General features: G+C 38.2%; 1 long non-coding RNA gene across 1 annotated transcript; it reads right to left on the reverse strand.

Annotated features, from left to right (window-relative positions):
• Window positions 1-341: 341 nt before the first annotated feature.
• LOC118763391 lies at window positions 342-13,336 on the reverse strand. Its single transcript, XR_004999142.1, has 3 exons — window positions 13,322-13,336; window positions 11,492-11,494; window positions 342-396 (listed from the first exon to the last, which is right to left on the reverse strand). It is a non-coding gene; the product is annotated as an uncharacterized LOC118763391 (long non-coding RNA).
• Window positions 13,337-21,218: the final 7,882 nt, after the last annotated feature.

Consider the following 21,218-nt stretch of genomic DNA (forward strand, 5'->3'; position numbering starts at 1 on the left):
TTGGTCCTTTGTCATCTCATCTGAAAGGTTCAGTGTCCTGAGGTCATCCTTCAGTACTTCATCCCATGTTTTCCTGGGTTTCTCTCTTCCATGTGTTTCATTTACCTTGAGAGATAAGCACTTCTTTATGGAATGCTTTATCAGGATCCATCTGCATCACATGACCAGGCCAGTGCATTCTTCTCCGTTACACACAGCATTCAATTCTTGTTATGCACAACTTTTCTCTCAATACACAAACACTCTGTCACACATTTACACTTATGTTGCACATCTAGTGGAGTATACTAGTCTCATTCCTCTCTAATCTTTGCATGTCCTCTGCATTCCAGGCCCAGATCTCACTACCATGTGGCATTGCTGTCCATATACATGCATCATACAATCTTCCTTTCACTTGGGCAGAGAAACCTTTGGTTACCAACAGAGGTACAGGTTCTCTGAATTTCCTCAATCCTAATCTTATTTTAGCTATTACACTCTCTGGACATCCTACACCACAACTAATTTGGTCCCCCCCAGGTAGCACAAATTATTCATTACCTCCAGTGAACCACTGGGGCATTTGAGAAAATCAATTTCCTGAGTTTCTCTAGTTTTTATGGCTCCTGTGCATCTTCCCAATACGAACACTACTTTCTCTGATCATTTTCCTATTATTCCACTGCATCTCTTGTGTGTCCATAGTTTACACTTGGTACACCATATGGAGTTCCTATCAACACCTTTCCTATAAATTGAGTAGGGCTGCCTACCTGAAGTGGGTAGGGTCCTGTCTGTTTTCTTGCTTATAAACACCTTAGTCTTTGCTAAGTTAACCTTAAGGCCCTTAGACGCCAGGTTTTGCTTCCACACTTGTAATTTCTCTTCTAGCTCTGATATGAGGGCAAGATCATCAACATATAGTAGTTCTCAGGGGCTGCTGGTCTTGAATTTCACTGTTATGGCCTGAAAGACAATGATGGAAAAGAGGGGGCTGAGGGATGAACCTTGAATGCCTACCTATATACCAAATTCTTCGCTGTACTCATGGTTAACTCTCACCTTACTGACAGCATTTCTGCACATGACCTGTACTGCCTTTACAGTCTACTCTTATACCCCTCAGAGTCCACCGTATCCTAAAGAGGGGCACTCTGTCAAAGGCTTTCTCTAGACCAATGGATGCTAAGTATAATGATTTATTCTTAGCTAGTACTGCCCTTGCAGTTACCTATGAAAATAGCATTAGTAGAGCCCCTCCCCACAATGAAGCTAAACTGCAGTTTGTCTAGTCTAATTCTGTTCCTAATTAATTGGGCTATAACTCTCTCCATAATTTTCATCACCTAGACCAGGAGTTTGATGTCACTATAGTTGCTTCTATCTAAGTCGTCTCCCTTACCTTTGAAGCAGCTAATTCTATTGCTGCTACACAAGTCCTTGGATAATTATGCCTTCCTGAATAACCTGATTAACTATGCGGGTGACTATCCCTACCCTACCAGATATGCGGGTGACTAGCCCTACCCTACCAGATATGCGGGTGACTAGTCCTACCCTACCAGATATGTGGGTGATTAGCCCTACCCTACCAGATATGCGGGTGACTAGCCCTACCCTACCAGATATTTTGAGCATCTCAGCAGTGACTCCAGATCGATCAGGGACTTTCTCTGTTTTCATATCCCTAATTGCCTTATCTACCATTCTGCTGTCCACTAGGACAGCTGGTTCCTCTGTTGGGTTCACATGAGGGAGACTCCCTTTATCCCATTCATTCTTCACATTCAATAATCTTGCACGGTAACTCTTCCACATCTTTTTCTTGTCTGCATCACTAAATGGAAGCACACCATAATCTGTCCGCACACACTTTCACAAATATAGAACTAATACTGTACCAGGGATTTTCTATTTCTTATCCTAAACGCACACACACACAGTCATCACTAAAGTGACGGAGGGAACTAGTAAGCACCAGCATTGCTTGAAATAAGAGCCCGCCTCCCTTGTAAGTAATAAAACCTTAATATTTGAGGGCAAATGATACAAGTACCAATTCTAAACAGAAAAAGAACCAACACTGATGTGATTTGAACCACAGATGTTTTATTTGATTGGTGTCTGCATGTGTTTTGTTTTTTTCTAGAAAAACCATGTACTAATGTCTCCTACCGCGTATGTGTGTGCATGTGTTTGCATGTGCATGCATATGTGTATGTGTGTGTTTGGGAGTTGGTTTATGAAAGACTGAGGAAGGAAGTCATAGAATGATAAAGGAGGAGTGGTGAATGGAAATCTTGCACTTAAATTTTCTGACATCCATGAGAGTTAATTGATGTTTACTGTCATTCTCCTTAGAAGTTACACATGTATGTCTAAGTTCATTTATGCCAACCATAAACTACTGATGTGCTTGTTTCAATATATATGGTTGTGTATAATATTCTTGCATGTGTAGGTAGTGTTCCACACAAACTTTAAAGTATATGATACATACGCACAGACGTATTTCTCTCTCTTTTTCAGTTTACCTAGAATTTTCTTGCGTAAAAGAGGATAAAATTTTTAAATTATGTAAAAAATATATAAGCTCATACAAAGTATGTGGGCTGAAAATTTAGCTACACAAAAAGTTTACTAAGGAAAGATTAAATCTACCCCTGAATGAAAGGGATTTAGGGAGTGTTGTCTAATATCAAAGCACAAGTTTTCTCTGATGTATGCAAGGGCTGAAGATCTCCATTTTTAGCATTATGATATAAGGGCAAAACCCCTCCAGATTCTCTTCCAGAGCTATCTTGCAAATGGCAAACTGCCAAGCAAGGTGAAGGAGGGAATAATATGCCCAATCCATAAAGAGGGATGCAGAGTAGATGCCAAAAACTATAGGCCTATCTCTCTGACTTCACACATCAGCAAAGTCATGGAACGTATAGTCAGAGGGAAACTAATCACATTCCTTGAAGAAAACAACTCGCTGTGTGATACCCAGCATGGCTTTCGACCATGTAGGGGATACCTGATCCAGCTCTTACAACATTATGACTGGGTGTTAAGGCAGTTACTCAACAACTCAAATGTGGACGTAATGTAACTTGATTTTGCAAAAGCTTTTGACAAAGTGGATCATGGTATGATATGCCACAAACTGCTTGATCTTGGCATAGCTGGAAAACTTGGAGTGTGGGACCACTGCTTTTTATAGTGGCCCTCTCAGATATGTCCTCAAGTGCCTGGATAGCCACCCTTGCAAGCTATGCAGATGATACGAAAGTCTCACAGAAAATACAGAACCCCAGCGATGTTGCACACCTGCAGCAGGAGTTGGATTCAATTTACAGATGGGCTGAGGATAATAATATGCAGTTTAATGCTGAAAAATTCCAAGCCCTGCCCTACCAGCATCCAAAACTGAATACGAAACTTACAGGGTACACTGGTCCACAGGGAATTTCAATCCCAGAGCCTAAGTCTGTGAGGGACCTGGGTATCGACATGAGTGATGATACCTCTTTCCAAGTGCACATTACCAGGATGGTGACAAAGTGCAGATAACTGACTGGATGGATCCTGAGAACATTCAAAACCAGAGGTAAGGAAACCATGATGGTCCTCTGGCGGACACTCGTCCTCAGCCACCTGGATTACTGCTCAGAGCTATGGTCACCCAACAGTGTGAAATTAACAGTGGACCTTGGAGCAATCCAGAGAAGATTAATAAAGAAGATCGTCTCTTTGCAACTGCTCAGCTACTAGGAAAGGCTGAAGCAGCTAAGACTCTACTTCCTGGAGAGAAGGTGGGAGAGGTATACAGTAATATACATCTGGAAGGAATTGTGCCAAATTTTGGCATCGAAAGCTATACCAATGCCAGAACGGGACAACACTGCATAGTGCCAAAGATCCCAGTAAAGCCATCGCACTTCAGGACCAGTTACTGCAACAGCCTAGGTTTCAGGGGCCCACAGCTTTTTAATATTCTCCCAAAGAGCCTGAGGAATCTGTACAAAGTAGATGTAGGGGTTTTTAAATCAAAGCTGGACCTTTTCCTGTCGAGAGTCCCAGATAAACCTAGCTCACGGCAAGAGGTGCAAATGAGGGTAGTTACATTAAACTGCATTTTTCACCAAGCGCCACATATTGGAGGAGGCTCTCAGTAATAAGTGTAGCAAAACGGCAGTACATCAGTATGGCTGCAGCTCTGAGCTGAAACTACAGAAAATATATATACGTGTGTGTGTATAACTCATGCACATACACTTGCAAATATACACTTTAAAATTTTAACTGCGTAATCTATTTTTTGGGTCACATTGTTTGTAATTATGAGGGTTTCATTTGAGGAGCACTACACTTGATTATACATGTCAGCTGACATGTATGGTTGACTGAAGGGCTAATTGTATGCAGGTGGGGTTTGCACATGTAATCCTGATTTCTCCCATACATCATATTCTACAAACATCCAAAATGAAATTCTATTGTTTTTCTTCTGCAAAAAAATGCAAGAGAGCTTTATGTGTATATACTGTGTTTGTATGTATGTGTATATATATATGTATAGATTAACAATTAAAGAGACATGTTTGGTATACACACATGAATGTACAAATATACATGTGTATGTATGTTTGTGTGCATGTGACCGTGGACATGTAAATGTATCTATTCATGTGTGTGTGTGTGTAGATGTGTATAGAAAATTCCCCTAAAATGTAATCAATTTATTAGATAGAGTAGAAAATGTCTCTAGGGGGAATAGCCTTAAGTCTGTTACTCTATTAATAGAGAGTGATAGTCTTAGTGTAATCAGAAAATATTTGTGATTGGTTATTTCTTTTCACAGTCTACTAATTCCAGCAACTGATAATATCATTTTAAGCTAAACTGTGAGCGCCACGTCATGCTTGCAGTGTTTATCATTCAATATGATCAAACTTCTATATTTACATTATTAACCTGTTCAAACCATTTAAACAAAGCACTTCATCTCATTTATATTTCATTTGTTAGTCTAACGTTTTCCTCCAAACTTTCATATTGTAATTTACCTTTCGTTTGTACAACTTGCTGTTTTATTCTCATTGAATATTTGATTTGTTCTATGCAAGTCTAACAATAATTTTCATAATATCTACTAGGGTGCTAAATCACAAATATTCACCTCGTCAAGTTGTTGACCCAGGAGGAATTAATGTAACAACTTCATATATTCATGTTGTATCCTTCTCTTCGATAGATGCATTTAGAAATATAGGGTTCTTAAGGTATCATGCTCGAAAGTTAAATTGAAGAAGAAATTCTTAAAACACCAGTGTAAGTTAATCTAGTGACACCTGAGGATATTTAAGTTATTGAATTATTTACTCTTTTCTCAACGATATCTGTCCCATAAAAAAGTTGAGATTAACTGAAATTTCATTGAACATCATCCACTCTCTTGCTCTCTCTCTCTCTCACACACACACACACACACACACACACACACACATACACACACACACACACTGTCAGTATGAGTGTGCTCAAAGATTTGGCAATGTCCAGCACAGTGTTGCTCCAGTGCTTTAATGCTCTGCTTTCTTTCATTTGTTACATTCTATGTCACAATACCGATCCATATCCTTAATTTTCCAAACACAGGTTATCATCTGAATGCAAATTACACACATAAAAACTGCATTACCTCCATGAACAAAGACTTCTACAACATCATGGAACAGGGTATTGGTCATCTAAAACTAGTTACTTCAAAAGCCTAATGACACAATTACTTGCACATAAAATTCATGCACCCCCCCCACTGTTAACTGGAAAACATGCAATAAAACCCCTCAAAGACATTACAAATTCTCAGGCTATCACTGCTGATCTTTCCTGCGAACCCACATAAGATTTACTAAAATTACATTTCAAAGTTTAGCTTGCTTCCTCAAGCAAGAAAATACTTAACCTCTGATTATCAAAGCTCACATAAGATCCCTAATCCCATAACAGATGCTGTTCCTGCTGTTATACACCTAAACAGCCATCGAAATGATTGGCAATGGTCCAAAACAGCCCAGTCACTTCTTTCTGACTCTATCAGTTCTACAAATGACTCTGATCATCTGAACTAGATTCTTACCACCTCTAACTCTTTATCCTGTCTACTTGCACACTTTGGCAATAAGATGAAAATAAATGTTACTTTTCTCTGAAAACAGAATATTGTATAGAAGTGGATAAGCAAAACTGAAGAAGGGATAAGACATTGCAATTCTTGATCGGGAGTGTTACAAGAATTTTATGTTAGTAAAAATGAAAGATTGTGTTAGAAGGATGTTCTGTAGATGATAAATTTGTATCCAAGATGTGTAGGAATCTATCATTCAAGATATAACCAAAACAAAATCAGATCTTAAAAATAATCAGATTCTGTAAAGTATATGTCAATGTCCATAGCAACTTCAATAAATACTTGGCATCTTTCTACATCTCAGAAAAGACCATTTTTTCACAATCTTCATAGTAGTACAAATAACAGTCTTTTGTCTAACAACAAAATCAAAATTTAGAAAGTCAACATGCTATTCTTACTAGTCTAAGCAGATGCCAAAGAATTGATTACCAAAATGAAAGGAGATGATAGAGCAGAATATCAAACAATTATTACAGTTATAGTCTTCTAAGAATCTGTAAATTATGGAAAACAGGCACTCATATATGTATCAACATAGTGGGTATATTAATCTTATACCATAGCATAGATCCATTCCTGATGATTTTACAAACAGGTTTTGCACATAAACTAAGTAATTAGGTGACTGATTACCTAAGGCAATCATCATTTGAGGGGTCTGTATGGAATGAATGGTGACAGATCTCTGCCACTGGAAGTAAGCAAATGTCATATCTAGTTTGTAGGTGCTGTGAAAAACTGGAATGAACCCACAGGGGAAACTTTGAAGGGAATTCATCAAGAGTTATGTCTCTCACTCAAAATGCTTGAGTGAGGGGAAACTGCCAGCAAAGTGAAGTTTGGGCAGAGGTAGTGTGGAAGATGGTTTTGTGTGTAGGGGTAGGTGAAATGAGGGGACAGGATGGACATCCAGTCTTAAACCCATCAGTGGATATGTATATGCATATGAGTATGCGTTTTTATATGTAAAGTTGGGTGTATTAAATGCTGTGGTGATAGGAAATACTGTTGTCAAAAGCATTTATAATCATGAGCAAAAGGTACAAGAAGGTAAGAGATTTGTCAATGTTCTAAAGCATTAGGATCAGAGGTGTGAAGTGTTCTAGATTGCAAAGGAGTGTGTCAGAGAGAATAGAGATGTAGTCGGTGAGAAATATGCGTGAATGGATAATGTTATGCTTGCACTCAGTGTCTCAGAGAAGAAAGGTGCATGGAAGATTACTAAATGTGGAAAATAAATTGGAGAAGGAGAATCTTTCAAATATCAAATGAAGTGGAAGACTGGCCATCAGAGTTGATAGCAGTATAATACATAAGGCAATTAAGGATATGAAGACAGGGAAAATCCTCCAGGACATAACAGAAGAATTCAAAAGTGAATACCCATGGGAACTACTATACACTGATGACCTTGCTCCTATCGCAGAATCTGTAGCAGAATTGGAGAAGAAATTCCAGGTATGGAAGCAAAACCTAGAATCAAAAGGCCTTAAAGTTAACCTAGCTAAGACCAAAGTTGTTAGCAGAAAGCAGATAAGACTAATTCCATCAGGTAAATTGGCCCTGCTCAATTTGTAGGAAAGGAGTGGGAAGTAATTCCATTTGCTGCACCCGGTGTAAGTATGGACACATAACAGATGCAGTGGAATCACAGGTAGATTAACAAATAAGGTCATCTTCATGTGTGGCAGATGTGCGGGAACAATGGGCACTAAGAGCACTCTCAAATTCCCAGGAGGCTCTCTTGAGGTAGTAAATAGTTTCTGTTACTTAGGTGATCAAATTAGCAATGGGGGTGGATGCTCTGATAATATTGTTTTTAGAATATGAGTAGGATAAGTAAAGATCAGAGAGCTGTTACCTCTGTTGGCAACAAAAGAACTCTCTCAGAGAGAAAGGTAGATTGTATGATACTTGTGTATGAACGGCTATACTCCATGGTAGAGAGACATGGGCTCTGAATGGAGAGGACATGTATAAACTAGAGATAAATGAAGGCAGTATGCTCTGCTTGATGTGCAGTGTCAATGTGCATGAACGACAAAGCGTAAATGTGTTGAGAGAAAAGTCTGGCATAAGAGGAACCAGATGCAGCATGCAAGGGAGAAGACTTTGTTGGTTTGGACATGTGATGCGCATGAATGGAGACAGCTGTGTAAAGAAGTGCTGGTCTCTGAAAGTGGATGGCACCTGTGGAAGAGAGAGACCCAGGAAGACATGGGATGAAGTGGTGAGGACTGAGCTCAGGATGTTGGGGCACATGGAGGAAATGTCACTGGACCAAAATGTCTGGTGATATAAGGTTCTAGAGAAGGCATACCTATATCAGTGAACCTGAGTTCTAGAAGCGTTGTGTCCCACCCATACGTAACAATAAAACTTTCACACACCCTACCCCAACAAACCAAACTACATCCCCCCTTCCCAAACTCTTTCTCTTCTCTTCTTCACATTTCCTCTTCATACTCTATTATTATTTCCCACACCCCAATCCAGTCCTCACTACCTTGGTCACTGTATCACTGCTTTCTCATCCCCTCCCCTCTACATACCTAGGTTCTCACCAGTCGTAGCATTCCCCACTCTCACTCCTGACTCATGAATCCTTGGGATACCCTGCCAGCACCTGCCACCATTCATCTCTCTTTTCCTTACTCTACTACCATCCCATCTATGTCCTGATCCCTGTTCCTTGTGAGTATATCCTGGCATTCTCCTATTCTTACTGTCTCCCACTCTCTCTCTTTCTGTCTCTCTCTCTCTCTCTTTCCTTTGCTCTGCCCTTTGGCTGAGTAGTCATGAATCTCTTTCTGCCCTCTTTCTGCCCTCATTCTTGATCACTCTCTCTCTCTGTCTCTGTATCTCTCTCCCTCTCCTTCTGCTCTTATCTTTGGCTAGGTGACCATGTATTTCCTTTACAGCAACACACCTCATTCTTGCTAACTCTCGCGCTCTTTCTCCCCCTCACTTTCTCTCCTGCTCTCTCTCTCTCTCTTCCTCTCTCTGGCTGGGTACCCATGGATCTCTTCTGCAGCAAGACATCTGTTTCTGTCTCTCTGCCACATTCTAATCTTTCACCATCTGACACAAGATTACCTCCTCCAATGCCCCCTCCGCTCTCATAGATTCCTTGTCTTGCAAAGTTACTAGGTGACCCTGCCAGTGCAGGTACCTCTTAAAAGACATCCAGTCCATAGTGAAGTGGTTGGCATTTGGAAGGGCATCCAGTTGCAAAACAACATGCCAAAACTGACCTCACCTGTGCTTTTGCCACATAAAAATCACTCAGTCCACTCAGTGTGTTGGCTGGTGTTAGGAAGGGAATTCAGGCATAAAAACCATGCCAAAGCAGACATAGAAGCATGTCACAGGCTCCTGCCTGGCCAGTTCCTGTCAAACCATCTAACCCATGCCAGCATGAAAGGAGGATGCAAAATGATGATGTTGTAGCCATAGGTAACCAATCACATGTGTTCAAGTGAAGAGAATTCTTTAGAAGAGTTCTTTTCTCTGCCAAGCAAAGCCTGCAGGCATTGGAAGACTCCCGTGACATCTAGAAATACAATTGTTCATATCATTGAAATGTTGAAGACCATAAGATTACACAAAAGAATGAGCATAAAAGGGAATGTACAAACAGCTCATCATCAGCTGGTCAACTGGAAATCATTATGGTTTCAATACCACGCAGCATTATGTAACCCAACACTGGTAACAGTACAGAAAATAAATACTGCTTGCAAATTAAGAGAAATAACAATAAAAACAAACATGTAATAGAAAAATTTTCTCATATATCATGATAATATGTAGCCTTCCCAACCAACAGCTGCAGAGAAAGTCATCTTAGATAAAGAACCAGTAATGAAAAAATTATTAGAACCCAATGCTCGTTATGCTTTATTAATGACTTTTAAACAGACAGTACACTAATAAAACATCAAATTAATGATAAAATGCTAAAAATTAAAATTATGATTAATGCAAAGAAAATTCTACTCTAAATAATTACACCATCCAACTAACACATGTGCTGTGCCCAACAGCTGACCCGTCACAGTTCAAAGACCAAGTAGAACTAAAATGGGAGTATAGGTGGTGACAGACACAAAGGAAAACAAACGGGTCAACTGTTAATTGCTCCAAACACACAGTATTTTCCACTTCTATCATATATTCCACATACAAAATGCAGTCAGGCAATAATCATCCAATTAATGGTTTAATTAGAGTAATATAATGCTACATGGAGCTTAAAATGTTAAATTGTAGATATGAAATAATCCCATGACTTTTTTCAATAATTTATTACAATGTTTTCATAAGTAAGAAGTAAAGTTTTTCATTAATAATTCATTTGTATAACCACATCCAATTATATGCTTCATCAACAGTCAAACTTAATCAATAAACAAATCAACAACATTTAGTATTTGCTAGTATCAAATAACATCATTGGAACTGGGAAACACATTATATCCTGTTCTTACTGGTATGCAGCAGCAGCAGCAGCAGCTCCAACGTAAATGGTACTCTTTGGCTGAGTAGTCATGAATCTCCTCTACAGCAACAAACCTCTTTCTGCCCTCATTCTTGATCACTCTCTCTCTCTGTCTCTGTATCTCTCTCTCTCTCTCTCTCTCTCTTGCTCTCTCTCTCTCCTTCTCTTGCTCTTATCTTTGGCTAGGTGACTTGAAATAAAACTATCACTTATAATATTAGTTACCATATTATTATTGCTACTTAGCACTGCAACACACACACACACACAGTAGCAGCAATTGTTAGAAATGAGAGTCAAAAACGTCTTGAATAGCCACATAGAGCACTAACCTCATGAAATTGATGGAATATGAGCAAGCAAGCAAGCTAAAGCAGCTTTCTATGGTGAGATAAACTCACAAAATGAAGTAAACAGATGTATCCTTATCCCGTGATTTCGAACTCGGATGATTATGATCTTATTTCTCGCCCCTCATTCACTGGACAATGAACTTTGCTGGCAAAGACCTATTGAGGCAAGTGTAAACAAATCAAAATTGCTGATGTGGCTGATGACAGTACCGCCTGATTGGCACTCATGCAAGTGAAACGTTAGAAGCACATCTGAGCATGATCATTGCCAGGGCTACAGATTGACTCCCGTGCCAGTGACACGTGAAAAGCACCATTCAAGTGTGATCAAAGCCAGCATTGCCTTACTGGCACACGTGCTGGAGGCATGTGAAAAACAACATTAAAGTGTGGTTGTTGCCAGTGTTGGCGGACTGGCTCCTGTGCAAGTAGCACGTAAAAACACCTTTTGAACGTGGTCATTGCCAGAACTGCCTGACTGGCCCTCATGCCAGTGGCACATAAAAAGCACCCACTACACTCTTGGAGTGGTTGGTGTTAGGAAGGTCTTCCAGCTGTAGAAACACTGTCTGATCAGCTTCTGGCTCACCAATCCTCAGTCAAACCGTCCAACCAGCATGGAAAGCGGACGTTAAACGATAATGATGATGATGATGATAATGATGATGATATATATAATCAGAAATATTAAATTTCTAAATATCTCATAGAGATATGTAAGGTGGTGGAGCGATAGAGTGGTTGTATACTGTCAACTTAACGTGACAGTCCTGTAAAGGAATTACACAAGGACACAGGAAATGTGTCAAGACCGACAGGAATCGTCGATGCTTCCTAGGGCTAAACACCGGTGGTGTAATACCTTTACGGGACTGTCACGTTAAGTTGACAGTATACAACCACTCTCTCTCTCTATATATATATATAAATATAAATCAAACGAAAGAAGAAGCAATTCCTTCAAAGGGATGTAAACTTTTAGATTGTCAATTGCATTCTCTATTTCATTTAATATTTGTATATAAATATATATATGTACATGCATACATACACACATATGCACATATGTTTGTACGTATGTATGTATGCCGCTATTCAGTTTATTTCAAGATTTCTTGCCAATAGAGAAAGAACCGGTTTCTAACCTAGATCTAAGGCTCCTTCATTGGAATTTCAACATCATCAACAGGGTATTTTTGTATGTATATATGTATGTATGTGCAGATTTGTATGTTTTATGTATCTATTCTCATGCATATAGTTACACATCTAGACATGCTCATATATTTAAATGATAAACTTCTGATAAACTCTGTATGTATGTATGTATTTTCCATTATGCTTAGAAGCAATGTATGTTAACCAGAATTTCTAAGCTCAGTCAAAGAGAACAAACCACTCCCAATCCTTATGCAAATGGATTTATGACTGGCCCACTTGGACGAGAATAGAGTCATATAATGTATAATAATAAAGACAAACCGAGTAATAATATTTTGAATGCATTTAATACATGCATTTCAGATCATTGCGCACTGGCTAAAAGGAAATGCATCTCTTATGCAAGACTTGCCTCAGTGAAGATATTTCAAAATATGAACAAACTGATGGAATCCATTCCTTTATATATGGGTCAGGAAGTTTAATGAGGAGAGGACATAACCAGAAGGGGTAGAATATTTATAGAGAAGGGAATGGAAATGAGAGGGAGAAGGAGAGAGAGAGAGAGCGGGGGGGGGGGAGAAGGGAGGAAAAGAAATTGGTAGTGTAGGTATTTGAGCAGAGAAAACATGAGGGGATGGAACCAGATGGAAAGAAGAGAAGGGAAAAGGTCAAACAGATAAATAAACCAATAAATAAATGTACCAATAAAAATATGTCTGAATACAAAGAATGAAAATATAAGGAACCTTGTGACTGCCATCAACGCAGGGGCTGTTGCTGTAGTCTGCTGTAGAACCCTCATTCTGATATGGAGAGGAGCAGAGATTGACCAACTCGATCTCACTACCTGAAAGATGATGACAATGTATGATGCCCTCCATACAGGCTGTACATGAAGACATGTAAAGGTGGATGTGGTAAACAACGAACAAAACCTGCTACAGTATGCTGCTAATGCCGAAGGATTTACTAACAATGGAGTTGAGAATGGTAATGAATTCTGATCATGGATGGATGGATGGATGGAGAGAGAGAGAGAGAGAGAGAGAGAGAGAGAGAGAGAAGAGAGAGAGAGAGAGAGAGAGAGAGAGAGAGAGAGAGAGAGAGAGAGAGAGAGAGAGAGAGAGAGAGAGAGACAGAGAGAGAGAGAGAGAGAGAGAGAGAGAGAGAGAGAGAGAGAGAGAGAGAGAGAGATAGAGAGAGAGAGAAAAGAAACTCTTCTCCACACGGAATTACGTGGTCAGTTCTACCATGAAACTAACAACTTAAAGGACCAGGAAGCATCGTGGAGGTAGCTGAGCAAGGCTGACTTAAAAAAGAATACTGAAAGCCTAATCATCACTGCCCAGGCTCAGGCATTGAATACCGACTCAGTGGAAAGAGATATATACCTCGCCAGTGCAATGAACCTCAGCAGAATGTGTGGGAACGTGGTTGAAAGCAGGATTCACATTGTTAGTGCTTGTGAGAGTCTTGTGCAGAAAGTGTACAAGCACAGACATGACAAGGTAGCCCCAGACTTTCACTGGCCACTCTACCAGAGATATGGATACAAGGTGATAGGTGCTTGGTACCAACATACACTGGAAAAGGTAATGGACAAAAACAGGAAGGCAAAGATCCTCTGGGACCATAGCTTCCAGACAGACAAGGTGTTAGAGCACTGAAGGCTGGTCATAGTAACCTTTAGAAGGGACAAACAAGAGTGCTTAATAATCAATATGGCAGTACCAGAAGATCAACATATTATCGTGAAAGAAAGAAAAAAGATTGATAAATATGGGGCCCTGAGAATTGAGATCCCCAAGATGTGGTAGTTACAAGAATCAAACATAAAGTTTGTTTCTATTGTCATATGAGCATTGGGTTCAATACTGCTTGACCTGAAGAAACATCAGGAAACTTTAGAAATACCCTACAATCTAGGTGTAAAAATTGGAATTACTTGGAACTGCATGCACACTATACAACGTACTGTCTGTGTGAAGTCTTTGTTGTGACTTGACAGACGAACCCCTGCTACACACAATATCTTCAATCTACAACATCACAATGTTGGATACGGTGCAATGTTTTCAATAATGATGATAATAATAATAATAATAATAATGCCCTGATGCAGTACCAGGCATTGACTCTCATGGCTTCTTATCTTAACTGATTGGAAGTGTTATCATGTACATTGTTTTGTCTTGGTATAAAAGATGGGCTACAGCAAATATTCTGCTCAATACCACAGATTTGCTTGTCAGTTGTTTGACCTTAACCAGCTGAACTTGTCCCTTGGTGGCTGACGATACATGCATCTCTGATCATGAGCAGAAGTAGTGGGGGAGCATCATAGCCGTGTGTTGAAAAGAATTCTTAGAGGTTTGGATAATTCACCTCTGGAAACATAGGTGGTTCATTCAACATCCTTAAACAACCCTTATTCAGGGACCTTTTGAGCGGGATGGGTTACCCGACCAGAAGAAAATTCTAACTGGACTCCACCTGCAAGGTCATGCACTATTTATTTCGATATGAGATCACCATGTTGTGCACATATGGTTGAGATGCATGTGCCTAGTATACCCTTGTATAACGGGTTGTCATGATGGGTATACTGGGCTTCGTATATTTTACCCCAGTGTCACTTTGATGGCATGAACTGCTCTCTCACTCAATAATAATGATGATAATAATAATAATAATAATAATAATAATAATAATAATAATAATAATAATAATAATAATAATAGTAATAATAATGATGATCTGAAGTTATATGCAAATGATGACAAGGATTTGAATTTGGCCTTGATAAGAGTACAAAAGCTTTGTTCAAGTGTGGTAAACTGACAGCAAATACCACAACCCAACTTGATCAGAATACATCTATCAAGGACCTGAATCAAGAAGGTTTTTATAAGTATATTTGGATACACAAAAGGAAAGGTATTTAATATGGATCAATGAAAGAAAAGATCAAGAAAGAGTATTCTAGACATGTCAGAATGGTCCTGAATACTGAGCTAAGTCCCAGAATAGAAGTGCAGCAATAAACTCTTCAGCAGTACCAGTTGTCCAGTTTAGCCTTAATGTCATCAGTTGGAATCTGAGTGATTTCTAGCACATGGACATAGAGACCAGGAAGCTGCTGGAAGGATGCACCACCCAAAATCAGACGTCCATAGCAGGAAGGCAGTAGAGGCCTAATCCAACTTGAAAGGTTCTATAAAACATCCACGACAGGACTCCAAATGTACATATAAAGTATACACTGTGTTGTATAGTGAAACTGTATTCCCCTCACCCCTCACTGCCCAGTAAAAAGTCTATAAATGGACCAGTATCAGGTTTCCAAGAGAGGGTAAAGAGTTGAGAGTCAACAGTTCTAGTTGGTGTCTTGAGGAGCTATTAGCAATAGTTAAACAGAAGTTAGAGTATTACTATTCTGGTATGAAATGGTACAACAATATCTGATGACTAGCAACTGCTGTGGTTACTAGCTTAAAACAGCAACTACAGTACAACGGTAGTCACACATCACACTAGTTGGAGGAACTCACTTTACATCAGTGGTGATGAGGAAAGACAAATTTACACAGAGTGAGAAAATAAACATTCACATGGAGAGTTTAAACTAATTCATGTGGAGAATTAAATAACTCGACAAATAAGAAACAAAAATCTTGTTGTGCAAACTCATGAAAATCGTAAAATATGGAAAACTTGTTAGCTGGGGTAGTTGAGTTGCAAAAACAGCAGCAACAACAACTCAAGGAACAACAAGAACAACAACAAGGATTTCAGCAGCAAATGTAACAACTAATGAAATTGATAACCAAACCAGAGAATTCATTTTTGTCTGATCATGTAGCAAATTCCATAAGTGAATTCAAATATGACCCCAAAGAAGGAATAACCTTCAAGGTCTACTTTCAATGATTTGAACAAAATTTTGAAAAAGAATGTCAAGAGTGGATGAACAAAATGAAAACATGTCTAGTTTTAAGAAAACTATGGCCAGCAGGGCATGAGAAGTATACTAGCCGCATATTGTCAAAAAAAAGTGTCTGACATAAATTTCACTGACATAGTTGATATTTTGTGCGAAATGTTTAGTGAAAAGAGCTCACTGTTTAATACTAGATGGAAATGTTTAAAGATAGAAAAGAGTGAGGATGAAGACTTCACTACTATCACAAGCAAAGTGAACAAAGAATGTGAGAGATTTAGGCTGAAATGCTTACTTCAGATTCTTTCAAGTGTTTGATTTTTGCAAAAGGATTGACAGATAAAAGGGAGCAGAAATCTGAACGAAAATTCTAGCAAAACTGGAAACAAATCAGGATTTGATATAGCAGAAACTGTAGAAAGACTGTGACATGATATTAAAATTAAGGCATGACGTGGAAGAAATTCAACAGAAAAAGTGTTTTCACATAAGACCAGTGCAAAAAGGTCGGAAGACAGAGTGTTGCAGGAAGAGCAGAAAAAATATCGGGATGTAGACCCATGTATGGCATGTGGTGGGATGCATCTGAAAACAGATTATCCATATAAAAAAGGAAAGTGTTTTCATTGTGGGTCTACAGGACATATAAAATTCCACTGCAAAACAAGAATGATAGGAAAATGGAACAAACAAGAAAAAATAAATAGTTTGTCAGCAGGAAAAGTTGTGACTACAACAAATAGAAAATTCGTGAATGTGAGAATTGAAACCACTAGTGTCAGAACGCAATTAGATACAGGAAGGGATATCACAATTGTAAATGAGAAAGCATGGGAAAAAACGGGTAAACCAAAATTATGGTGTCCAAACAAAATAGCGTATGGTGTCACAGGAAGAAAATTATATTTCATAGGCAAACATATTTGTAATATAATGTTCAAAGGTTGAACCTAAAAAGTGAATGTTTATGTGTTGAAAATATCCATGAATTTATTTGGCATGGAATGTATGGAGAAATTTAATTTATGGAATACACCAATAAGTGTTTAGTGCAATAACGTAAATGGAGCAGTCAAACGATCGAATGAGGTTGATGAACTGAGACAAAAAATTAAGAGAAACTTTCCCAAAAGATTTTTTGGTAGGTTTACACTGTTGCACAAAAACAAACAAGGATTGCTATTAAAGAAAATTCAACACCTATTTTCAGTCCCAAATGGAACATGCCATTTGCAATGGTAGACCAGATCAATAAAGTACTAGAAAGGCTGAAAAGCCTGAATATAATTGAAAAGATTGAACATGCTGACGGGGCAGCCGCAGCAGTCTATGTAAAAAAAAAGAAGCTAAGAGTGGGCACAAACTTCTCAACTGGATTAAACAAGTGTTTTCTCACACACAATTACCCACTACCAAACCCAGAAGAAGTATTTGCTAAACTAAACAGAGAGAAAATTTTCTCAAAATTAGACCTCTGGGAGGTCTAATTTTGAGAAATGTCTGGTCTCCTAATCTCGCCAATTTTAACCCCAATGGATTACTATGTCTGAGGTGTAATTGAGAAAGATATCAACCACAGTGCTTCGAACACCAAGCCAGACCTGGTGGCCATGATCAAAGAAGTGTTCAAAAATCTTCCTAAGGACACAGTGTGGGATGCATGCATCAGGTTCCAGAGCCATCTTGAAACCCTGGGGGAAGCTGAGGGTTGTTATTTTGAGTAAACTGTCAACTCCCAGCCATAATCCAAGTTGATAGCTTTTTGATTTTTCAAAATATATTTAGATGGGATATTATACTCTCTATTCCTTTTATGCAATCTGTCAGGTTTTGACAGACTGACCTGTGTATGGGTATATATATTGAACATACATGCAAAACATTCACTTTTTAAGTTACTTTATAAATATTTTTGTTTTCAGTTGCTTTACCATATTTGAAGAGTTGAGTATATTTTTCTTGCATTGAAAAGCAGAATTTCATTCAAAAATTTACTGTTGTACATTTTAAAATTTCAAGTCATATAACCTTTCTCTTGTTATACAAATGCCTTTTTGTCTCCTGACATAGTTTGTGTTGAACATCAACAGGTTGTATTGTCAAGAGAAACAGAAAAGAAATATGTATATATAATGCGATTTGCAAACAGAAGAAGAAGGCAGTAAAAACAGCAACAATGAAAACAATCTTTACAAGCATCATTGATGAGCAAATTAAAAGAGAAAGTGAAAAACCTGTTGCAGAATGGCATGTCTTTAAAGAGAAAGCATTTGTACGATGTAAAAGGTTCAGTACATATTTATTTTAAAAGATTACAATAAAAGAAAATAGACAACAACAACACAATTTAATAAAAATAAAACGAGAGAAAATTAATGTTCTAATATTACAAAAGATAGAGATAAAAGAGGGGGATTTTTTAAATTTTTTATTGTTGGCAATGTGTTTTCTTTTTACCATATATTAACATGTTTAAATTTTTCTTAATTCAAATTTTTTTTGTTTCTAAAAAATTTTCTTGTTTTATTTTTTATTGATTATCTGTGAAGAAGTATCATGAAAAGTCAAGAAAAACATTCATAGCATATTGTAAGAATTTTAAAACACACACATTAGTCTCACACACAACACACATGCAAACATCATAAGTGTTCTCTCTCCCCCACCAAACCTTTTAATTTACAGAAAAAAAATGAAGAAAAAAATATTTTAAATCCTTTTAATTGGTGAGTTCATTTTTAAATAAGAATATTTTTTACTTCAACACAGAAATAGCATCTATTTCAAAGAAAACATTTCAAAATGGCAATGGAAGAGACAGACATGAAGGATAAAGAAGATGAATTTAAAGTTAGTTGATGGATTTGCTATAAGGAATACGTATACTTGTGCAGTATTTTACATCACAAGCACTAACAATATGAATCCCACCTTCGACCCTCTTCCCACACATTCTGCAGAAGTTTGCATTAAAATGGAATACAAAAAAGGAATAAAAATATAAGGGAACTATGCTGATGTCAATCCAGCTTATAGAAATTATGAAATGTAGAAGTGAAATACATGCCAAAGTCTGACATCCACATTGAAAAGTTTCAACATGACACCATTTATGCAAACACAGACATCTGGGCATATTGTACAGGGACTTGCAGCAACCAAAAGTTTTTCATTTATCACAGACTCCTGCAAAACCTTGCACAGCATATCCCACAGCATGCAATCACATGCCTTTTCAAGGTCTACAAAGCAAATATGCACCTTTTGGCAATATTCCCTCAATTTCTCAGAGACCTACAGCAGAGTGAATATCTGGTTCATTGTGCTGTGTCCATGATGGAAAATACATTGTTCATTAACAAGAATTTGGGCTTGAAAATTTCCCTACATCTCTTTCCCAAGCACCTAGTATAGACTTTACTGTGGAGGGTCAACAAAAATATCCTTCTATAATGAGAGCACTGTCTCTTGTCTCCTTTAAAAATTGGGGTTATTACCCCAAATTGCCCTTGCTTTGGTGTCTTTCTAGATGTCCAGGTCACTTGGCATACACAAGTCAATCAATGAATTTCTTCATAGATAAAAGGCTTCTAACATTTCAGGCTGAATTTCATCCTCTCCAGCAGCATCTTGTGTCCTTCAGAAGAATTTATCATGACCGAATTTAGGAGATCAGCTAAGTTTTCTTTCCACTTCACAAGAATGCTCTCTTTTGTAGAGAGAAGGATCCTAGCTGTGGTCTTAATGGCAAGTGTGGAAGAGGGCTTCTGCCAGAATGCTTTATTTGCCAATTCAAAGTCAGTGACTCCGAAGTCCTCCCATAATTTAGCTGTGTCATTTCTAACGTCTCTGCTGCAACTTTTCACCCTTCTGTTTACTGTCTGTACAAAAGGGGAAACTTGTCTCCAAGCCATGCTATGTCCAGCTTCCTTCTTTGTTCAGTTAAATTTCCTTTACATTACTATCCTCACCTTTGGTCATGAATGTAAGGACTGAAAGAGTACAATGACAAATACAAGTGGCTGAAATGGGGTTCTTCCATGGGATCTCTGGATTAACCTTATACTAGAGTGTGCTGCATAGTTTGCAGATGAAGGAGTCTCTCCAGGAGGTCGAGCTGCTACTTTTCTGCTGCTATGGAGATGTGATGAGAATTTTGCAGAAATGAATCACAAGATGGATTCTTCAAGCCATGCCAAAAAGCAGGAGACCTAAGGATAGACCAAGAACGAGATGGTTGCATAATATCCATAGTCTTCGGTTGTCACACTTGGGAATCTATCCAGAAAATCTAATACCAGCTGCCTCTGATAGGACCTGATGGAAGAGGTAGCTGAGGATTCTGTCCTAACGTCCCTCCCAGGAATAGTGATCGGAGAAGATGGATGGATGGAAGACAGACTGACCTATGCTTTCCAGGCAAGAGACTGGAGAAATGCTTCAGTTTGTTTGACCTCATCAGTACAGGGCAATGTACTGAAGCCTGAAGATTAGTGGATAAGGATGTTATATAACACAATTACAGAATAAAACGACAGAATGTGAATAGTTCAGTTAAAGTTGATATACTGAATAGGATAAGCTACAAATTCCTAATTTTTTGAACTTCTCTCAGTTGGAGATTTTGTAAATTTTGTGTATTTATGCGTGTGATGTAGAAATATCAGAAAAGAAACAAGAATATATTATTTAAGGTACAGAAAGAGTCTCAATTTATTTAAGAAGAGGTTTTGGTAATTCATATGTCTTTAGTAGGGACTGATTGCTTCACTAATGATCAGATTGCATAGATATTTTCATACATCATTAGTTATTTAGTAAACAAGTTTCTAGAAATAGTAAGATCATCTTTAAATATCCTCATTACAAACTTAAGAGAGAAAGTAGTGTATTTCAATTAGTGATATTACTGTTTTAGGTTATTTGTAGGAAATGAGTGGGGTTACGATCAACTGGAAAGCCTCGAATTTGGTACCAAGGTTTCCTTGTTGCATAACAGTCACAGAAAAATAAGATGAGAAGATTTAAAAATACTAAACACAAGACAAAAAATCACACAAGAAACAACAAAGGACTGAGATGTCTGGCAATATA

The sequence above is a fragment of the Octopus sinensis genome, linkage group LG5 (genome assembly GCF_006345805.1).
Source record: "Octopus sinensis linkage group LG5, ASM634580v1, whole genome shotgun sequence".
NCBI lineage: Eukaryota > Metazoa > Mollusca > Cephalopoda > Octopoda > Octopodidae > Octopus > Octopus sinensis.